The sequence below is a fragment of the Dryobates pubescens genome, chromosome 6 (genome assembly GCF_014839835.1).
Source record: "Dryobates pubescens isolate bDryPub1 chromosome 6, bDryPub1.pri, whole genome shotgun sequence".
NCBI classification, from domain to species: domain Eukaryota; kingdom Metazoa; phylum Chordata; class Aves; order Piciformes; family Picidae; genus Dryobates; species Dryobates pubescens.
In genome coordinates, this window is record NC_071617.1 from 28,784,513 (window position 1) to 28,807,232 (window position 22,720).

Consider the following 22,720-nt stretch of genomic DNA (forward strand, 5'->3'; position numbering starts at 1 on the left):
GATGTTGAGCTTGATACAAAATAAATTGACATGAGTATTTCCTGTATGGCATGATTTGTGAAATTCTGAAACGGCCTTGGGAATGGCATAAAAGACAAGCAGCCTAATTTAATTTGAAGAGAACATGCCAGGTAATGACTATGCACTGAGATTAATGATAGCCAAAAGAGAAAACTTCCTTTTAAGTTACAGATTGTAACAGTGCATACACATGATTACATTCATTTTTGTAACTGTTTCTAACTAAAATTTTAACCTTGCTTTTTCTAGAATGAATTAATTTTCTTTTCCAAATTGATGCCATAAAATGTAAGTTGAGGCAGCTCTAGTAAACACAGCATACATTTTTTCAGTATCAATATTGATGAACAAGACAAGCAGGGTCCTTTCTGTAGTCCTGTGACCAATTGGCAAAGTCTGATAGTCTCCATACTGCTCAATGCTTTTAGTCTCCAAACAAGGCTGAAGGGATGGAAATAGATGTTGGAAATGGTCCATGGCTCATATCCACTACCAGCTGTCTGGGAATTGTTACCTTGACTCATAGCCAAGAGACAGACTATTCTGGTGTTTCAAGTACAGATAATCAAATTGTAAAAGAGACTTCCTAGCACTGTTTAATTAACTACAATAGACTGTCTACAGAATTCCTAAATCCACAAGCAGAATTCCAAAATCCACAACTTCTTGAGGACCTTGCTATCAAGTAAAAGATCAGGAAAGCCAGGGGTATGTGCTTGTTTTCTACTAGTCTCCCAGGTTCAGTTTGCAAGGTGGTGGTTCCAGTGAGCTTGTTTTGATGAGGAATTAATTAATTGCACTTACCATGGGTGCAAATAGGTACAGCTTTATTTAATATAAAAGGCAGATGAGGCTGCAAGGCACGAACCCCAAATCAGGGTACAGCCCCATGAGTTACCCACAAAACTTGAAAGCAGAACCCTATCCCAAGTAAAGTGCAGCATAACCCCGCAAGCTACCCAGCAAACCCAAAAGCAGAGCTGGATCCCCGGTAAAGCACAGCTAACTTACCCTGAGCACCCTATAAGAAACACGGCAGTACTGAAGATCACGTAGTGCTGGAGCTGACCATCTCCCACCCAGGCAGGCGTCCCTGCGAGACCAAATCTTGTCTTGTTGGATCGGAGAAGCAGCAGCCCCCACCAGTAGCGATCATCATGTTTCTTAAGGGTCCCACGTCCTGTGATGCTGGGCCAGGGTGTCACAGGAGGCTGGGTCTTGGAGTAAAAGCCTCACCTGTATTTTTGCAGTCGTGTTATGTAACTCCTCACCCTACTGCTCATGTGCACAGCCCACTCAGGGGGTCGCACAGCCCCTGCCCAGCAATAGCCTTCCTCATTTTCATCTCCCTCAGGTCTATTAATGGTCAAGAGAGAGCTTGAAGGTTTCTCGTGGCCATCTCAGGAAGTCAACACATTCAATACATTCCTATCTCCCCTCAGATTCATAAACAAAGGGGCCTACAGATATGTCTTATCCATTACCCTTATCATGCACCTGGGAGCTTCTGATCAAACACTAAACATTCCCAGACAGCCTCGGGCAGCTGGGCACAAACAACAATTATTCCCAGGCAGCCCTTGGCAGCTGGCTATTTCTAATCAAACTCCAATTAATTCTCCCCTGCTACAGGTGGACAGATGCATCTCCTGATAGTTGTTATCCTCTGTCCTTCCAGATGGCAGGAAGTGGAGACATTAACCACCACTTCAGGAATCTCCCTTTTGTCACAGCATATCCCTGACTTTTACACACCACAGTATTCAAACAGGGATGTTGCCTGCACGTGATAAATATTCATCACCATAAGCTTGAGTGGAAGTTGTCAATGTCTACAAAATCATATGAATCAGAGAAAACTGACTCCTGAAGTCTTTGCAAGTATTAACCTAAGAAAATGGAGAAGCAGCATACCTACTTCTATAAATAAGACTCATTATGTAGTGACAACAGAATCATGAGATGTTTCCTGTGATGAGTACTTGTGTTCATGAGGAGTAGTAACATTCCAGCTAAGCTGTCCAGGTCAATGGATTTGAAGCCTAGGATTATTTTCATTCACCTCATAAGCAGTAGGCTTATAAAAAGCTACATGGCACATAAACTATCAACAGTAATATAAATGGCTGATTATGCAACTGGTTGAGGCAGGTGGCTCAGCAGAGATTGCATGAAAATGAGATTGCATTATGTGTCAATATGGTTTGCATAGTGCTCCAAAGGCACATCTGGAGAAGAAGCCAAAAATGCAAGTGCTTCCTGGAAGTGAATCCAAACTTCTCAATTCATAATCTAAAAAACACAGACTGATATCATCACAACAACATCTATTCTTTAAAAAAGTCTTACTGGATCAAAAAAATCCTGGTATCAGATGTACTTAGCTACTTCTTTTTAAAAGCTATGCTGAAATGAAGGAATACAGGGATGGGGGAAAAAAAAAACCAAAACAATAAAACCAAAACCAAAACCAAAAAAACAAGAAACCAAACCAAACAAACAAAAAAATAACCAAGAAAGAAATTGAATAATTTTAACTTCAGAAGAGTTTTTGCCTGAGTTTGTGAACATGTTTTCAATTAGTTTGAAAGATTTTTTTTAAGCCAAATCTGATGAGAAGAGAATCGATATTGTTATCAGTTGTGTAGGAATTTTGCATAGTATTTAGCTATTAGTAATTTTTTTTGCATCTGGGTTATATTTGGGATCTGAAGAAAGAGACATGTGGCCTTTGCTGGTGTTGCTATATGTTGTTATATGGACTTTCTAGTATTTATAGTTACCAAGACAGAAAATTCAAGCTGGGGAACATTTGAAGGCTACTTTTCCTGTGTACTGCATATAGGGAACCAGCCCTAGCAGTAGACAGAAAGACATGGGTTGTGCTGTGAGCCCCTTAGAAACATATGCTACATTCTTTTGGTATTATGAAACAGTTAAAATAGGAGTCCTCTGACACTGAACAGTTTGCACTACCAAAGAAGGCTTTTGGAGTAATTAAAGAAAAAAAAAAAAACAACCAAAACCACAAACAAACAAAAAAAAACCCAACCATGTGGCTCAGCAAAATCATCTCAGTATTTTCAATTTCAATTTCTTCCTAACCTCCACCCTAAACCTCTCAAGCTGTGCAAGGGGAGGTTTAGGCTGGAGGTTAGGAAGAAATTCTACAGAGAGAGAGTGATTGCCCATTGGAATGGGCTACCCAGGGAGGTGGTGGGGTCACCATCATTGGAGGTATTTAGGAGGAGACTTGACAGGGTGCTTGGTTGCATGGTTTATTTGATTAGGTGGGCTGGATCATAGGTTGAACGCGATGATCTCGAAGGTCTCTTCCAACCTGGTTTATTCTATTCTAATCAGGAACAATTTTTGTATCTGCCTCATTAACTCACCAATGTCTGGAAGAAAATTCTGGAGTAGTAATGTAACTGGGCAATCAGAATGTTTTCTCTGATGATTCATAGTGTCTTTCTACACTTCATTTAAACTTTAAGGTTTAAATGAACATGGGCCATGTCTCTTCACTCCTACCTACAACAGCACAACACATATATTGATATGGTACTCTAGTTTTGTATTCGAAGAGATACAGAAGAAAAGTATCAAACCTATCTGTAATATATCATTTGAACGCTAAATACCCCTAAATACCCCTAGTCGATTTTCTGAAACGTTGCCCAGACATCCCAAACACTGAACTGCCAGAATCGGGGTTCATCATTTCTGAAGTTATGACTAAGATTATCCACCAGAGGGCGGCAGAAATCCACATATGTGTTCTCATAGGGCAGGCTGAAAAAATTCTGTTCAATTTAAGAGCGCTGCAACTAATGTGTCCCAGAATGAGATTATATTTGGGACTTGATTGCTAAATCTGTACATTGAAGACTGCTGACTACCCTTTTTCTGTAATTAAATAAATAAATAAAGTGAGCATATTAGGCATTAAGAGCAAGAAGCAAAACTAAGCATGATCTACCAATAAATCTGATTGGTTTCAAGCTTTTAAGATCATGTCCTTCTCACTGAACTTTCTTTTCTGTGAAGTGGATAAACTACAGGACTTCTGTCTCCTGTAGTCTCCATTCTTCTTTCAACCTTTCTGCCAATATCTGAGGAAAGGTGCTTCTTTTCAGCTCAGGCAAAGAAACTATCTTCACAGATGCAGTGAATATAGTGTTTTCCCCATCAACAGGTACATTCTTTAATTTGCCAAAGAGTGATTGAGTGCATGGAAAACTCCACAGCTTTCTGACTACAAGGCAAGATTATGCATCTTTCTTCATCCCAGGGTACTTCTGTCCTGAACTCTGAGACTGAGAGGCTGATACTTTACTTACCAAGAAATTCAAGCATTAAGAAAACATTATTCCACCATTATTCATCCAACCAAAGAAACTGGACCATTGTGCAAATACATTGCCCAAATTGTGGTCTCAGATTTCAAAGAATAAATAAAAAAGACACATATACTTGCAAAACGTCCTTGTTACAGCTCATCCAGCAATGTACTGGATACATGCACCCATCCTGCTTCAGGTTTACTGGCTGAAGATGTTATTGTTAGTAGCCCAATAGCAGCTGCAAAGCATCACCTAAAACCACCAAGCCTGCAAACCTGCCAGTCAAGCACAACGCATGCTGTCTACAACTACCTGAAGGGTGGTTGTAGCCAGGAGGGGGTTGGTCTCTTCTCTGAAGCAACCAGCACCAGAACAAGAGGACACAGTCTGAAGTTGCACCAGGGGAAGTTTAGGCTCGAGGTGAGGAGAAAGTTCTTCACTGAGAGAGTTGTTAGCCATTGAAATGGGCTGCCCAGGGAGGTGGTGGAGTCACTGTCCCTGGAGGTATTCAAGAGGGGATTGGACGTGGCACTTGGTGCCATGGTTTAGTCATGGGGTCTGTGGTGTCAGGTTGGACTTGATGATCTTTGAAGTCTCTTCCAACCTTGGTGATTCTGTGACTCTCTGCTCTACTTGAGTCCAGCTAACTGACACAGACACTGTATTGAAATAGCTTCAGTTCTGGTTTATTTTCACTGGAAGAAGCTAGGGAACACTAGCAGGAGTTATTTTGTTCAAACAGTAGAAGTAACAGGTGTTCTGATGAGCAGTTCAAGATGGTTTGACAGTAAGACTTTACAGTTGCTTCTAGAAAAGGACGTGAGTCAAGAGACAGAAAGCCCATTGGACAAATATAATTGAAGAGGTTAACTAAAGAGGTTAAAAAACTTCTCTTTTTACAAAAAAAAAAAAAAAAAAAGCACATCCAGAATTTATTACATTTAAGGGTAGGAGGGAAAAAAATCAAATAAACTAGTCTTCACTATTCTGTTGTTTCAGAGTAGATACTTTCTTACTGTGCCCTTTTCTGAGCTCATACTACTGGCAGAAGAGTCAGGTTTCCCCTTTATCAGGAGTGGCTAAGGAGCCATTTTGGAAGACCTATGATGGGATGCTCTGCAGGACAACTTCTGTGTTTAAAAATGTCTAACACATAAGCAAAAGACAAATTTCTGGCATTTATGATGTCGTTTCTTCTTTGAGTTTTCATGTGTACTTCATCCAGCACATAACATTACCCAAATACTCTAAAAATATTGTCATATGTTACTGTGTTCTAATATGCCTTCACAATGATAATAGGGTAAATGCTATAATACAAATTAAGCAAGGACTAAAATTACTGGGGGCTTTAATCATGTCCATTCAGTCTCATATTTTCCTGCTATTTTACAAAGGAATTGTTTGGATTATATCATTACTTTGGTACATGGAACAGAAAGAACTGAAACTTGTCTTCAGCCTTTGAAGGTTATGCATACTCCTTGTTAAGCATTTCCATGAAGAAAATGAACAATAGACATAAAATATGCTGAGCTTCTCAGAAATAGTGTAATGCATTGTAGAAATGCCCTGCAAGCACAAAATCATAGAATCGTTTTTGTTAGAAGAGACCTTTCAGGTCATCAAGTCTAACTGTTAGCACTGTCAGATCACTGCTAAACTGTGTCCCTCAGCACCACATCCACACATCTTTTACATACCTCCAGGGATGCTGAATCCACCACTTCCCTGGGCAGCCTGTTCCAGTGCTTGACAATCCTTTTCACGAAGTTTCCTAATATCCCACCTAAACTGCCCCTAGCACAACAGCCAGGGAGGCTGGGGGAAACAGGACAGGATAATGTTGGCAGGACAAGCTTGCTCACAAATGAGCAAGTGGGTTGGCATAGCGGTGTCTTCCAGGACCATTCAGAGACACAGAAAACGTGTGGTTTTCAACTTGCAAGCTCTGAGATCTTGGGTCTGGCCAGCTGTGTTGCAGGATGATGTGCCTGAATACAAACTCAGTGACAAGTGGCAAGTTTGTGGAGAGGTGGTTGCTGGCTGCAGATGAGCAAATGGCCCCAATGTGTAGACAAGCGCCTGTTTACTGGGAGATACTTATATGCTTTACTTCAATTCCCACAGCCTACCAGCCTTCAGACTCACTGCTTATTAATCACTCTTATCTTATACTCTCACAGACAGCTTTCAACACCTATTTTCTCACTGATTCCAGCAATAGCACTATTCTGTTATCACTATACTCCCATCCAATTCCCATATGAGTCCAAAAGTCAGTAAACATCTTATTATCTGCCACCTCTGGGTTCCCACAAAGAGAGTGACATTGAAGATCACGGCATTTATTTTTCTACAGCCACTGTGTCCCATAATTTCCTATGACATCCCTCATAGAATCTTATAAGAGCTCAGCTTGTTCCTCTAGAAGAGATATGCTTTGTGAGCACTGGGGCTTTGGAGCCTGCAAGTGACATTTATATTAAGGGAGTTACATTGGGAAGCTAGATGACTACCTTCTTTAGTTCCCCCTGTCTCTGATCTCATGTAGTTGTTTCTCATTTCAAGACTCTTTCAGTGTTTCAGATAAACATGCATTTAACACCAAAATAAGGCAACATTAGTGAGTCCTTATGAGCTCAGGAAAGGCAGTTCCCACAACTTCAAAATAATGGCTGAGCTAGATTTTCATTAAAGCTCCATGAACCTTTCCAGAATCAGTTCAAACCAAGTTCATGAATATTTTTGAATCTGAACTAACATGGCTGGGTTTTTGTGCATAGTGAAATTACAAAGAGGTCTGGATGTAAAGCACACAAGAATCAAAATTTTATTTGTCTCTTTTTATTGAAGCTGAAATTCACCAACCCTAGTGATTAAAAGCTTTGTGAATTTGATGATTAAATAAGAGATCAAGTCCTTTGTGGAAAAGAGCTTAAATGAAAAAGGAGAAGGAGCACTAACTCAGAATTATCTAGACAAATGTAACAGGTAGAGAGGTTTCTCTTGCAGAGTATTTAGCAAAATTTTGAGTGACTGGACTTCAAGCTGCTGCTGATGAGTCAAAGAAAGGCTTTGAAGTGAGAAGGGTGTTATGAAATCTACACTGAGATCACTACCTGGAACAATATAAATGTAACATATCTTTCTTACTCAGTTGTGGACTCTCTGAGTTCCCTTTCTTCTTTATGGAAAAGAAACTGAATTTATAGCCAACCTGATTTTAAGGAGCTCATGAAATATTAAAACATTAAAATTCATAGGAACTATGATAGATCTTACACTGTAGAATAAAAGGACAAATTGGGAGGAAAAGAAAAGAACTATGTCAAATTCCTTAAGACAACTTTGAGCAAAGCCAGAGAAAATCCATGGGTGAAGTCGGAATGTTGATTTGGATACTACTGAGCCCTGGATGCAAAGAGCTTCGGGGCTCAGGGTGTTGGTTATTACAAATCTCGCTCTGAAGCTTCCATGCTATCGCCATGGAACACAAAGGGACTTCTTCCCCCCCCCCCCCCCCCCCCCCCTCCCCTGGATGAATAAACACAGGAATATTATTATTATTAAAGTACCTTGTTTAATTTTTTTTTCCCTTCCACTACTTTCCCTCTTCCCCCAAAAAGAGACCCAGGAATTGCTTTTCTCTGCATCTGGGCCCTTTTTGCTTAGTTGTGTGGAGAAAAAATAATATCAAGAAACTGTTTGAATCATCTCTACTCACCCTAAATATTTTCTTAACTGTTACATACTTGGCAAGTTGTTTCCATTCAGATTTTCAGCCCTATGTCCTCTAAGAGACCTCTCAGCTTAGACTTTAGTCTACACTTAAGATACTTCATCTTTCTGCTTCATATTGACCTTCCAAGATACATATGGCTCCTTCTCAAACAATAAGGAATATAAGCAAACAGAAATACTTACTTATGCCAAAACAGCAAACTGTTTGAAACTCTGGTTTGCTCACCAAAACCTGTTTATTTTTTCTGTTTCATTTGTTCAATTATTTTGGCAAATACTTTAGACAGATGTGAGTAATGTTCAACATATGCTACTAACTGATAAAAAATAATTAAATTACACAAAAGTTATGCTTCTTTTAAAGGTATTTAAAGTTAAACAAACAAACAAAAAACCCCAAACAAATGTACTACATTTTCAACCAGAGAATATCAAGGGAAATAAGTTCTATTATTAAAATTATATGATTAATCACTTAATTTATCTCTTAAACAAGTCTTTGCTGGAGCAACAGAACAACCACAGTGTGTGTAAATGTGTTTTACCTCCCTTCAAGACAAAAGTGTCAAGAATCATGCCATTGCAAGATATAGTTTAGCAGCAAAGGAAATACCACATTTTTCATGCACAGATCTTTGTAATTATGCACTGTAATCATTCAGTTATGACTTAAAACTGATTCTCTTTGAATTGAGCAAATTAAAAGAATGAACAAATTGTACCTGAGGCTTGTTCAAGATTAAAAAGTGAAAAACATTTTTTTGCCACTTTCCATATAAGCTAGACTCTATTTATTCATCTCTGGAACTTCAGTTAGTTATTTTACCAACCTTTTAATTTACTGGGTTACAGTGACTCTATCCTAAACCTGCTTCCTTCCTTTGGAAAGGTGAAGCTGTCTCTGAATATAGCAGCAATGTTTTCTTGCTTTTGTAACTGATTTTAATTGATGAAGATATTAAGTAGTACTGGTACCTGTGAAGGATCTTAAGGGACAACATTGGAGGGACATTAAGCCATTGAGTACATAACCTATATTAATCTATAATGTTTACTATACAACTATATAATCATAACCTTTTGGACATGTTCATCCATTCAATTCCTTATTCATCTATTCATCTAACCATCAATCCATCAAACCCATCCCTATTTTAAGGGAAGAATGCTGTGGGGGTCCATATCCAAGGCCATATGTAAGTCTATGCAGATTAAACCTTTAGATTTCCCCTTGTCCACTGATGCAATCACTTTATCATAGAAAGGTGCTATATTAATGATGCATGATTTGTCCTTAGTGAAGCTGTGTTGGTGGTCTCTAATCACCTTCCTGTCTTCCACATATTCTGACATGTCTTATGGGAGGATACATTCCATGATCTTACTGGGCAGAAGGAATTCTCAGGGTCCTTATTTTTACCCCTTTTTAAAATGGGCATGATGTTTCCCTTTTCTGGGTACTGTCTTTTCTTTCATTTATTCAAGATTTCATTGATTAGATTTGTTAATTTCATCTAGGTCATGGTCGTGGAAGCAAGAGCATTTCATAGTTCTGATGTGAATTGCTTCTAACTGTTTTGTTAATCTTCTGACTTGACATATCATCTACCTGTGATGTAACTGTTGGACCAATACCGTCTTGATCAGTTTCCCAAGTGATATGTTGTTCTGACAGGGATAGGTTCTCTCAGGGCTATTTATCTTTTTCTCTTCTTCTCCCCTCCCCCCCAATGTTTGTTCATCTGCTTATTGTTCCAGGCATCATTTTTCTATGTTTGCTTTTGACTGCTCTTTGACAATTCAGAATTTCCACACAGAGGTTCATTCACCAGTGAAACAGCTCCCAGGATTCCTAATGTAGCTGCAATGTCAGTTCAGTTCAACCACAAGGTTTTTGGCATGACTTCATCTGTCTTCATATTCCTTGCCTTCCCTCTCTTCATAAGCCCTTCCTTTGCTCGTTTACTTTCTTAATCTCTTCTATGGCTTTCACTGATATTCAAAATATCTTTTATATTATGGACTTTGCAGTGTTCTTTCCTCAGTGATGCATTGCATCTGCTAACTTGTTCCATTTTTGCTTTTCTTATGCTAATACCTGGCTGCCATTACTGGAGCATAAATCATATTGGCTGCGGCTGCTGCCCATTTCCTTTCAGTTTGAGTCCAATCTCACTGTCCTCTTCTGAAGATGTGCAGATGTGACCAATCCAATATTCTGTACAGCCATATGGCCAAATGCATGGTTTTGCGTATGATTTGGTAATGGAAGAGCGTGCTCATGGAACAGGAATAATTGTCATCCTGCATGAGGCTTCCCAGTCCCTGCTTGTTCTGCTCAGTAGTTGGGATATACAGCTTTAACTACAAGTCCTTACATTGTGAAAGATAACTAATGTTTTAGCACCTACCAAAAAATTCAAAGGCAATATAAAGCTTTTTTTTTTTTCTTTGTCACTATGTTTTATTCCCAGCTTCAGTAATCTAATTACTGAATCTAATTCAGTAATCTAATTCTGACAGATGTGGATTAGATTGTTTCTTATCAGTGAGTGTCCTTGTCTTCCTGATGAACTGTCTTCAATCCTTCACTGTTTTTGTAATAGAAGATGCTTCTCTTGCATGATATTTCTCATATTTGCATTGCTGAATGTACACCTGTTGGCTATATGGGTTTCCAGTTTATGTATTACTAATGTTAGGTTCCTAAGGCTTATTATAGCTGCCATACATAAAGTGTTTGCTTCCTGATCATTTGACTGATAACTACACAAATACACAGAGACATTTTTAGTAGAAATCCTTAGGGAGTTAACAGGTTCCTGCAGATTTTTCAGTACCAAAGAGTAGCTTGATGCTTTCTTTGTAAAAGTGGAGGGGCTTTATCACTTTACACGACCTGTATCTAAAACACCAAATTAAATAAAGTTCACAAATCCATCACAACATACAGTATGTCTGTTTTGAGAAAAAATGGTTGTAACTTTTGATCAACAGGAGGAAAGAATGTAAATACGGAAATTTGTTTGAGAAATCTCTCTCTAGAGGGACTATGGCTCTTATTATTTTGAGTGTATTTTTCTAGTTTCTAATCTGCTTCTGATCTGATTAGGGATTTTACTTCCTTGAGAAACAGGTAGAAACAGAGAAAAATGTGTCCTTCTACAGCTTTTTTTTTTTTTTCCTCTGTAGTGGAGTCACCATCACTGGAAGTGTTTAAAAGACTGGATGGGGCATTTAGTGCCATGATTGGAGGGTGTTGGATGACAGGTTGGACGTGATGATCTCAAAGGTCTTTTCCAACCTGGTTAATTCTATTCTATTCTATTCTATTCTATTCTATTCTATTCTATTCTATTCATTTCTATTTCTATTTCTATTTCTATTTCTATTTCTATTTCTATTTCTATTTCTATTTCTATTTCTATTTCTATTCAGACACCACAGCTACATACAGACCTTTCATAAAGCTAGATGGAAGGCTGCAGAGCACTGGAATCAAAGAGGTACCAAAGAGGTTGTTTTTAACTGACATTTATTTTCTCTTTAATTGTACTTACCTAACTTTTTTTCATTCAATGTCAATATCATTATGTCAGTAGATACGGGACAACCTATGGGTGTGATCTATTTGGACTTCTGTAAGGCCTTTGACACAGTCTCCAACAACATCCTGCTTGCCAAATTGGAGGGATATGGATTTGATGGGTGGACTGTTCAGTGGATAAGGAATTGGCTGGATGGTAACATCCAGGGGTAGTACTCAATTACTTGAAGTCCAGACGGAGAGCAGTGACAAGTGGTGTCCCTGAGGGGTCCCTTTCTGTCCAGACCATTCTATGATTCTATGATTCTACAATTCTATGATCAATGCTTAGGATGTTGTGTCATGATATCATATGCCTGTTGGTGCATGCCTTACTTTCTGCAGCAATCCTTGACACAAAGACGTCTAGGTCTTTTGTGGATTGCTTTCTTTCTTTCTTTCTTTGTTCTCCCTAGTTTTGTTGGTTTCTTTTTTTTTCCTTAAACTGCATGGAGAAGCAATTACGATAGTCACCAGCCCAAAGCAGTGTACCAGAGAAGATAATCTGTTCAGATTTTAAAGTGGTGTCCAACAATGGAAAAATCAAAGCCATACCACAATAATTAATTACTCAGTTATTTTGAGATTTTGTTTATTTTAGTTTTGTTTCTGTTTTGTTTTGGGTTTTTGTCATCTGTCAGATCATTCATCTTTTATGATGATTTCTGAAGTTAATTAGATACCTTTGGAATACCCCATTAGGCAAGTATTTAATAAACCATGTGGAAAAGCAATCAGTATCTCTTATTCTGAGGTCATAGTCCTTCTGCTGTTTCTAACCCTTATAATTACTTTGACAGTGAGACTCCATCTAACAAAATAAATTAAATGATGACACCCTATTGGATATACCAAGAATCACAGACTGAGTGAAAAAATGAATGTTATGCAACTGGGATTATTACAGTACAAATACTCATATTACAATTTTTATTGTCTGCTGTGAAAAGAGACACCAACTTGGCAAAAATGTAGGTTTAAAGCTCTGAAGGATATGATGACATTTCCAACCTTTACATTCAAACATGGACATAGCATTCAAACACTGTAAAGGGAGACATTGGGAACAAGGATTCTGTTCAGAAACATTAGGTTATAAACCATTTGTATTTACCTTGATTGCTTTTTAAATTGATCATCCATTAAAATCTGATCTAAATTGAGTCAAAACCAATGTCTATAAATTACACTAAATTCTGTATTTGTTAAGAGTAGACAAATGCTTAGATAAGAGCTTCCTATCTTTACCAGCAAAAATGGACAGTTCTCTGAGTTCCACTACAAACTAATTATTTTTCAGGGGCAGATCAATCTAAAACTACTCCAAAGATGTAGAAGTATTGATATTCTTTTTAATATCTTTTTATTTAATCTCACCTTAGTCTTCCAATAGAAACTATATGAACAGCAACAGACATGAACAACCTTCCCAATGGTTTATCAATGAGTAGTGGCTCATAGGCTATTTTTCACACTGTGAAATTCAGCATTCTTTCTAAAGAGCTTACAGTTTTACAGAATGAGCCCCTGAATGTTCAACAAAAAAGGCTTCATTTTAGTTTTAATTATCTGCTACATTTGACTATCCAAAAAATTCAACAGTATACATTATGATTATACCCTCTCAGTGTCACCCCAAACAGACAAAAGACTGTTTACTGATATATCAAAATCCTGAGATGTGATTTTAAGTTTCCCCAATTCCTTTAATCTCTCTCTATACACACAAAAGTATCTAAGAGGTTGTTCTGGAGGTCATTGAATGTGAAAGTTATGATAACAAATCAGGTGATTTAAATCTTTCTTTAAATGCATATTTATTGCCCAAACCATTTTTCTACAGCAGTAGTAAACCTCCTTTTCCAGTTGGATTAAAATGATTCAGGAATAATTTAAATATGAAGATGAAGGAAAGAATAGAAAATGGAAAATAAACCTTTCGTCATTTTGTAAAGAAATTGCATTTTGCCTCATATTTCCTTCTGTATCTTACCTTACTCATTATTTTAGTAGAAGAGTTTTGCTGAGTAAGGTATTCTTTACTGTACATTAGTGAATGTATAATGAATGAAAAAACCTAAATGGTTTGCTATGCAAGCTTACTTTTAGGACAGCTCTATCCTATAAATCTTTTTCATTTCACAGCCTCAAAACTGAATTATCTGGATATTTCTATTAGTTATATCAGTATCTCTCTCTTAAATAAAATAAAATATTTTATACATATATATAGTCTGGGCTAAATGAAAGTCTGGATCCAAAGTTCTCTAAAATATATTGAATTATTTTAATTGTAATCCTTGGGCTGTGGACTGGACACTGTGAAAGCCTAGAATGGAATATCTTAAGACTGTCTAAAGCAGAACTGAAATAGATCTCTATTCTAACTTCTTTAAAAAATCAAACACCTTAATAAAAGCTGATCTTCCTTACCTTATAATTCACTTTTTGAACATACAGGCACTGTAGATTCAGCATTTTTGATAGTAAGCAATATGTTGTACAGGAGTGAATTAGTAGCTTCAGTCAAGATCCATTTCAAATCTAAGTAGCCAGTAGACGTTGCTCCAAGCTGTTTCGAAACAAGGAATGATCAATTTCACTAAGGATTCAAAAAACAGATGTGAGGGTCTAACCAAATATATTAAAGTAAGTGTGACTTAGTTTGGTCAGACAGGAACTAGACAAAAAGTAAAAACCTGTTGAATTGTTCAGCATATACACAAACAGATCTTAAAGTTCTCATTTACTGTAGCAGCTTTGCAATTACTCAGACTGGTTGTCATTCTCCTGCTGTGACTGAAGGATCATCCAAATCATGTCATAAGTAAAATAATGGAAGACATATATTGATGGGTTAAAAATGAATTTTTGTGGCAGAAATTGGTATGTCTTTTGGCTTGTCAATTAGTAATGATTTTCCATGAATAGCAATAAACTCTCCCCACCACAGCCTCTGACAGTGAGGACTAAAAGTGCTTTTTCCGTGTAGGCTTTTTTGCTTTATATTCTACAGATGTGTCATTGAAGAAATCTGAACAGTAGCTGTAGACTTTGGCACTCATTCTTAGAGTTGCATGATCTGTCATTCATGACATATTAGTCTGTCTGAATTCTTAAGTCTTTTTCAATGACAATATGAATGTAGTTTGTAATATGGCCCTATAAAGAGATAGAGTTGTTTTCTGTGAACAAGTATATAGTTAAGAATGTGAAAGGATCTAGTGAATTAAGGGAGCAATTCATGTTCCTTGAATCAATTATTTAATTGAATTAGTATGTTCCAGATGTGCAAAATAGGAACTTATCAGGAGCCCCCAAAAGTAAATTCTATCATCCAATCACGTGAGATGTCAATTATGTAGCCACTTCTATATAAAAGCTGAAAGTGTAAACACCAAGATAGGTGGACTAGGATGTCTGCTTTTCAGTGATAAAACAGACATTTCAGCAACTCAGTGGAAAGTGGACAGTTAATAGAGCACAGTAATACCAGTGTGGAAATGACAAGGCAAGAACAACGTAGGTGTGGTAATTTTAGGCTATGCCTTTAAAATTTTGTTGCAGATTTTCAGCAGAAAAGTAGAAAAATATAAATAAATCACTATTGGGTGTGACAAGGAAAATTAAAGATAATTCTAAACAATTTCATTGAAGAAAATATCTGCTATAATATTGGCTGTACCAAAATAATTCTCTCTCTTTTCTGACCTCTTCTCTGCTTGTTTTGCTTGGGAGAGATTAACCTGCTTTCAGCTAACCTTGGCTGCATTATTTTGGTTAAGTCTAACCACTGCTTTCTCTCTGTTCCTTTCTCCCTTTTGGACAGCGGGTGAGAGGGCAAAGGAACAGCTTCCCTGGTCTTTTTTGACTAGGGGGGCTTTTGTGTTGTTTGTTAATTGTAAATACCTGTAAATACTGTAAAATGCTGTATATTTTGTACATATTCATAGTTTTGCTTGTAAATACAGATTCCATTTTCTTCCAGCTGAGCTGGTCTGGCAAAGTTAATGTTGGATGGGGAAATCAGAACCCACCACAATAGGTTTGGTTGGAGGAGGAATAATGCTATAGCTAAACATAACTTCAAATAATTAAAAAATCAACCTTGTCATTAGGCAACACAGAATCCTTACATCCATTTCTACCTAAGTAAAGAAAGCAATGGTCAGATATGACCATGATGGCAGGATTGAAAGGGAATCAGTGGCAGCAGAAAGCTTCAGAGGTCCTAAACGTAGAATCACTGAATTTCATGATAGACTATGACACAAACATTTTGATATAATGTACTTGAGCTTTTGGAAGCACTTTTGACATGATCATTCACAACAGTCATGCTCTGAATGAATTCTAAAGACCTGACCAAGTTGTATTTGGTTTATTTCATAGGTGTTCCTGACTGGATAAGAAGCATCAAGAAAGTAGATAAAAGAAGAAAAATATTTGTTCTAACCTGAAAAGTATATTTTGTACTGGTAATTCATATCAGAAGGGGGAAAAAGTTATTGTGGTGTAGAGAAATCTGATTTTAGATTTATAATTAATGAAAAGGAGCAAAAGCTGCATTCAATATATTTGTCAACACCTTGATGAGGACACAGATTACACTGTCAGAAAGTTTGCTGATGACATAAAACTAGGAGGAGTGGCTGACACACCTGAAGACTGTGCTGCCTTTCAGCAAGACCTGGATAGGTTGAAGAGTTGGATGAGGAGAAATTAAATTAAATACAACAAAGGCAGTATAGACTCTTGCATCTGGGAAAGAACAACCCCATGAATCAGTATAGGCTGGGGGTTGACCTGTTGGAGAGCAGCACAGGGGAAAGGGACCTGGGGATCCTGCTGGACAGAAGGATAATCATGAGCCAAGAAGGCCAATGGTATCCTAGGGGGTATCAGAAGGGATGTGGTTAGTAGGTCAAAAGTGGTTTTCCTTCCCCTCTCCTCTGCTCTGGTAAGGCCACATCTGGAATATTGTGTCCATTTCTGGGCCCCTCAGTTCAAGAAGGACAGGAAATTACCCAGTACACAGCCACAAAGATGATTAAGGAGTGGAACATCTCCCTCATGAAGAAAGGCTGAGGGAGCTGTTTCTCTAGCTTGGATAAGAGGAGATTGAAGGGGGACCTCTTCAATGTTTATAAATATGTGAAGGATGAGTGTCAAGAGGACAGAGCCAGGTTCTTCTCAGTGATGGCCAGTGATAGAACCAGGAACAAAGGGTGCAAATGAATAGGAGGTTCTATATGAACATAAGAAAAACTATTTCATTGTGAGGGTGACAAAACACTGGAAAAGGATGCCCAGAGAGGTTGCATTCCTTCAAGCAGTTCCCTGTCCTTCTTGAACTGAGGGGCCCAGAAATGGACAAAATATTCCAGATGCAGTCTCAGACGGGCAGAGTAGAGAGGGAGTGTTCCTCTTCACTCTCTCTGTCAGTAGCTTGTCAGCTTTTATCTTGCTCAGTTTGATGTCACTGAGACTCTGTTCTTTTCCTCTGTGAAGGTGCAATGAAAGGTGGTAATGTGAGGTGATAACCTCCCCTGCCTATGGGAGGTTTCTCTCATGCACCCTGTCGCCTTGTGCACCACAGAGGTTGAAGTTCTGCTTCATCTAGGGAAGTAGGCTCCCAGACACAGAGATGAGGGCACTGATGAAGTAGTGTCCCTCCTCTCTACCCTGCCAAAGCGGGTAAGTTGTCACAGTGACACTGAAGCAGGCAGGGCTGGAAACGGGCAGCTAAAGGAGCAAGTGCAGGTCCAAGAGCACCATAGATGACAAGGCACAAAGTCAGCAACAAAAATCTCATTGTGGTACAATTATCCCACAAGTTTTCCACTATTGATATCGTGTTATCATACATGAAGTTAAAGAACAATGACTGCACTGATACTGCACACATCCTTTATCCTTAGACAGCACAACTAGTAACTTCCATTTTTTAAGATCTTTTGTAGACATCACCCATAATTCTCATTGAGGAAAAGCCCTTCTAGGTTTAAAATTTTCTGACGGTTGCATATTTTGGTGGTTCAGATTTGCCAAGTTTGTACTTCAATATTCCCAGCCTCTAATTCCTGTATCAATCATGTGTAAAATTAGAGAGGTGGAAAGAAACTGAGTATACTGATACAATGAAATACCTATTGCATGCAAAACAATGTTACTTCTAAATCTGCAAGCTGGGTTTATTACATTCAGCCCATATATTTTCTGGTTTTAGCATATGTTGAAATACACTAAAATAGCTTCTAGATATTAAAAGTTAAATGGATTAGTTGTGGAATGCCTACCAAATTTGCAGAGCAGCCTGACTGAACAGTGACAGCCAACTCATTGCTCAGTATAAAACTTAGCTTTTGTTCTACTGATTTGGCAGCCAAAAAAGGAACTGTTTTTTCATTGCTGCGTTATGCCATGTCCACAGAACAGAAGTCTTTGCTGAGACTCAACAAAGGGGGGAAAAAAAAAAAAAAGGAAAAGAAAAAAGATGTTTTGAAGCTGTAATGTATGTAACACAACCTTAAAGCTTGCATTTGATGTCAGTCCAAATCCTACTGCTCAGAGCTTCATATAAAGTATACTGTGCTAGCATTCCTTTAATTTCAATAATATGCTTTCCTGAGTTTCTATTTGCTTTTCATGTCAATGTCTACTTTGTGGTTTAGGGACATACAAAAAAGGTAAGTGTAACTGAGATATAGCTTCTCTGGAAATTCGTGGGTCCCAACTCTGCTGCCCTGAGAGTACCCATGTATGACCATTTCGCTGTGTTATAGAACAGCGTTCATGTTGCTCATGCAATGTTCAGTAATTCCAGAACAGGTAACCTCAGATGGTCCTTTCAAAGGCACATGACCCTTTCTTTAGATATAACATATCTTTTATTTTTTGACTTGCAAAAAGTATGCATACTCATTGGCCCCGCTTATTATTTTATTCTTTTTTTCAGATGCCCCATTTAATTTGTGGCAAAGGAGTCTGTCCAAGACCTCGGTGGTTTTCAACCATAATCCTCTTATTCTCTCTTAAATATTAAGACAATAGACCTGATAGGTACTATTGCTTTTCTGAGTCTAAGATAGAACAGAAACATTGTAGGAATGGAATCTTTTCAAGGAAGACTGTTTTTCAGACAAAACAAAAGTAGAGAATCTGGACCGGTGAGGAGATTATTTTTGAGGGGCTAAAGAAATGGGAATAATTGAAGTGTCAGGTCCAGATTATCCTTATTAGTGCAGACTTGCAGTTACAGCTTAAACTTTCTATTACAGTCTTCTGTCTTCTTGTATGGCCAATAGCAACAATCATCCATGTCTTCATAGGCAAATGCAGTCTCTAAGAAGCCTTTAAGAGATACATATTACTTTTTTAATTATTATTTCTATGCTGTTCCACTATGAGCAGAAGACATGTGTTACAATCTATCCATCTCAAACATTATAGGACATGTTTTATTAGGAACTGAGACTCGTGAAAAAAACACCTGAGCTACTGAAATGCAAATAGTATTGTTTTCAAAATAATCATCTGCACTGAATAGCCAAGACGTCCATAGTGAAGAAAATTTTCAAAATCTATGCATAAAATGTACAGATTCTAAGCAGATAACTGCTAATTGAAAATTAGTTTCTAATTTTTCATTTCCAGTCTTGAAATTGTACTAAAAGCATAAGTGATGATAACAGCCTAAAGATTATGGGCTAGGATTAGACAAAGGGCTAACCCAGTTTTCACAACCATGGCCAATAAATGATGCAGAGAGAATGATGCAAATGATGCATAGCCTGGAGAAGAGAAGGATCAGGGGAGACCTCATTGCCCTCTACAACTACCTGAAAGGTGGTTGTAGACAGGAAGGGGTTGGTCTCTTCTCCCAGGCAACCAGCACCAGAACAAGGGGACACAGTCTCAAGCTGCGCCAGGGGAGGTTTAGACTCGAAGTGAGGAGAAAGTTCTTCACTGAGCGAGTCATTCGTCATTGGAATGGGCTGCCCAGGGAGGTGGTGGAGTCACCGTCCCTGGAGGTGTTCAAGGGGAGATTGGACGTGGCACTTGGTGCCATGGTCTAGTTGTGAGGTCTGTTGGGATAGGTTGGACTTGATGATCTTTGGGGTCTCTTCCAACCTTGGTTATACTGTGAACTACTGTGAATGAGTAAAAATATGCATAGAGCTATAGCGCTGACCTTCATTTCTAGCAACGTACAACTTAACACTTTCACATAGCTATTTGACTGACCCTCCTACAGTAAAAAAAAGGGGGGGGGGGAAAGTAAAAAAAAAGAGTGGGAAAAAATTACAATAGAAAGGAAAAAAAAAAAAGAGCAAAGAAAAAATGATGATAAAAAAAGGATAAAAATAAAGAAGAATTAATACCTGGGGTATCTTTGACAAAGGTAGGAGCTTCAGTGCTTGGAAGTATCTTTAACAATATATTTTTAGAATTCTTAGTCCAGTGAAACAGATTCAGATATGTTCATTTTTAATAGCAAGTGATATTCAGCATTTAATATGCCATGTGGTTCACATGGGAAAAATACTTCTAAGTGGGATGTTATACAACCTTTTGTCATTAGGGAGAAGGGTCTCACCATGGATGATTCTCTGAGCATCATCCCTGCATTCAGTGATGTTTAAAAACACAAACATAAATTCTTAGGAAACAAAGCAGAACAAAATAGAAAATATCATAGAATCATAGAATGCTAGGGGTTGAAAGAACCTCCAGAGGTAGAGTCCAACTCCCCTGCAAAGCAAGAGAGCCTTTAGGGTGGGTCACACAGGAATGCATGCAGGCAGGTTTTGAAGATTTCTAGAGAAGGAAACTCCACAACCTCTCTGGGCAGCCTGTTTCAGTGCTCCACCATCCTCACAGTAAAAAAGGTTTTTCTCATGTTAAGATGGAATTTCCTGTGACTGAGTTTACATTCTTTGCCCCTAAATCACTGGGTATCACTGAAAAGAGACTGGCTTCGTCCTCTTGACAGCCACCCCTTATATATTTGTAGACAATGACATGGTCCTCTTTCAGCCTTCTCTTTTCCAGACTAAACAGCCCCAAGTCTCTAAGTCTTTTCTCATGAGATACTCCAGTCCCTTGCCCGTACTCGCAACCTTCCATGGAACTCTCTGCAGTATTTCCCTGACCCTCTTGAATTGAGGAGCTCAGAACTGAACACAATATTCCAAATGTGATTTAACTAGGGCTGAAGAGTGGAATAAGGATCTCTCTCCACCTGCTGGACACACTCTTAATGCATATAATTAGTCTTAGCCACCAAGGCACATTGCTCTCCCATGGATAACTTACAAACAACCAGGACCCCAAGGTCCTTCTCTGTGGAGCTACTCTCCAGTAGATCAACCCCTAAACTGTACTGATGTATGGGGGGTGTGTGTGTTACAAGTTTAAGACTAATTTCTTAATTTCCAGAGAATTCAAGAGAGAGTCCAGGGGGTGAACAGTCCCTAAGGAGTTAAACAGAGCATAAGAGATATGTTTATTCCATTTCATTGGTCTGCAGGATTTCTATAGAGTCTGAGGCACAGCTTGGTTTTACTCTCTTTCTTGCTTCTTTCCCCATCTCTGCTTCTGACCTTGCTTGCTCAGCCTGCTTGTTTCTGCTTGAGTTATGGTAAGAACACTAGCGGGGACAAAAGAGCAATAACTTGTTAGATGATGACAGCCCTCTGGGCTTTGTCCAGGAGGTTGTACATGGGGGTGTAGGATTTTTTGTACAGGGGGTTACTGGGTTATTGTTTAATTGTGTATGTATAGATGTATTTATATATGCTTATTACCTGTTATATTTAGCCTACTTTTGTAAATATTAACTTCATTGAATTTCCAAATTTTGAGAAGTGTGGTGATTTACTTCTTGGGGTAAATTCCAAGTTATAACGTGTACAAAACCAAACCACGAGAGTGTGGTGCATCATCCTGCCAGTAAACAAAGCTATGGTGTGCCCATGTCTTGAGTAATGCACACTTAATGTAAATTTGTAGTAACACAAGAGGAAAAAATAATTGGGGAGAACTTTGAAAATAACAGGTAAGTGCCAAGCAGATTTCTCATGCAGAAGGACTAACTGGTATAGAAAAAACTTTACTGAAGCAGAATAAACATGAAGGCTGCAGAGAAATGAAATGAGAAATGCTTGCCTTAAAAGAAAAGGTCAGGAATCAAATTTAAGTAAAACAGAAAGAGTACTTTTCAAATGGCATTTGACTAGCTGAGATACCCTGGGCCCCAGAATGCTGTGGAAGCCAAAAATGTCAAGAAAGGGATCAGAAAAATTTGAAAAGGTTAGGCACGCTAGGGAGTATTAAACTTGTTAGTTCAGATACAAACTCTGCCTCAGGAAGTCTCTAAACTGCTAATTGTCAGAAGTCAGGTGTATGGGGAAATGCTTATTCCCTCCTTATCCTCTGTTTAGGAAATAATTTCTTTTCTCCAGGTTGAAATTTCTCATTAAATGTAGAGAGAACAAGGAAATACCTTGCAGCTGAGTGAGTGTGCTAGCAGTCTAAGTGATAGTCAGACTCTGTATTTAAAAGTATTAGTCTTGGTGAAAAATAAGAATTGCAACTGTTTTCTCAAAAGCATTCATAAGATAAGAAAACATCTATTTGTGGCCAGCTATAGTGTGGGCACATAATGAGGCATCATAGCATTGGGAGCAATCTTGCATGTTTGCAGATGAGCTTAGGAGTGGCAAAAGCTTTCTCATCTCTATGCTGTAAGGTATTGCCTTTACTTTGCTGTTTGTTTATCCTGGATTTATTGGGTTTTTTTATGGCTAGAATGGATACTTGTTCCTGATGCCATGTTATTATTGGCAGACATGATTCATAGAGCATGGTGTTCACAAAAATAGTCTGATTCTGTGGTGTCTTGAAAACCACTGGTCTCATAAAATGATATCAGATTTTCTGGGTTTGTGCTGCTGTTTGGTTTATAAATTATCATCTCATCTTGCCTGTGTAAGGGCCTTCTATTTCTCCATCTGCCCTG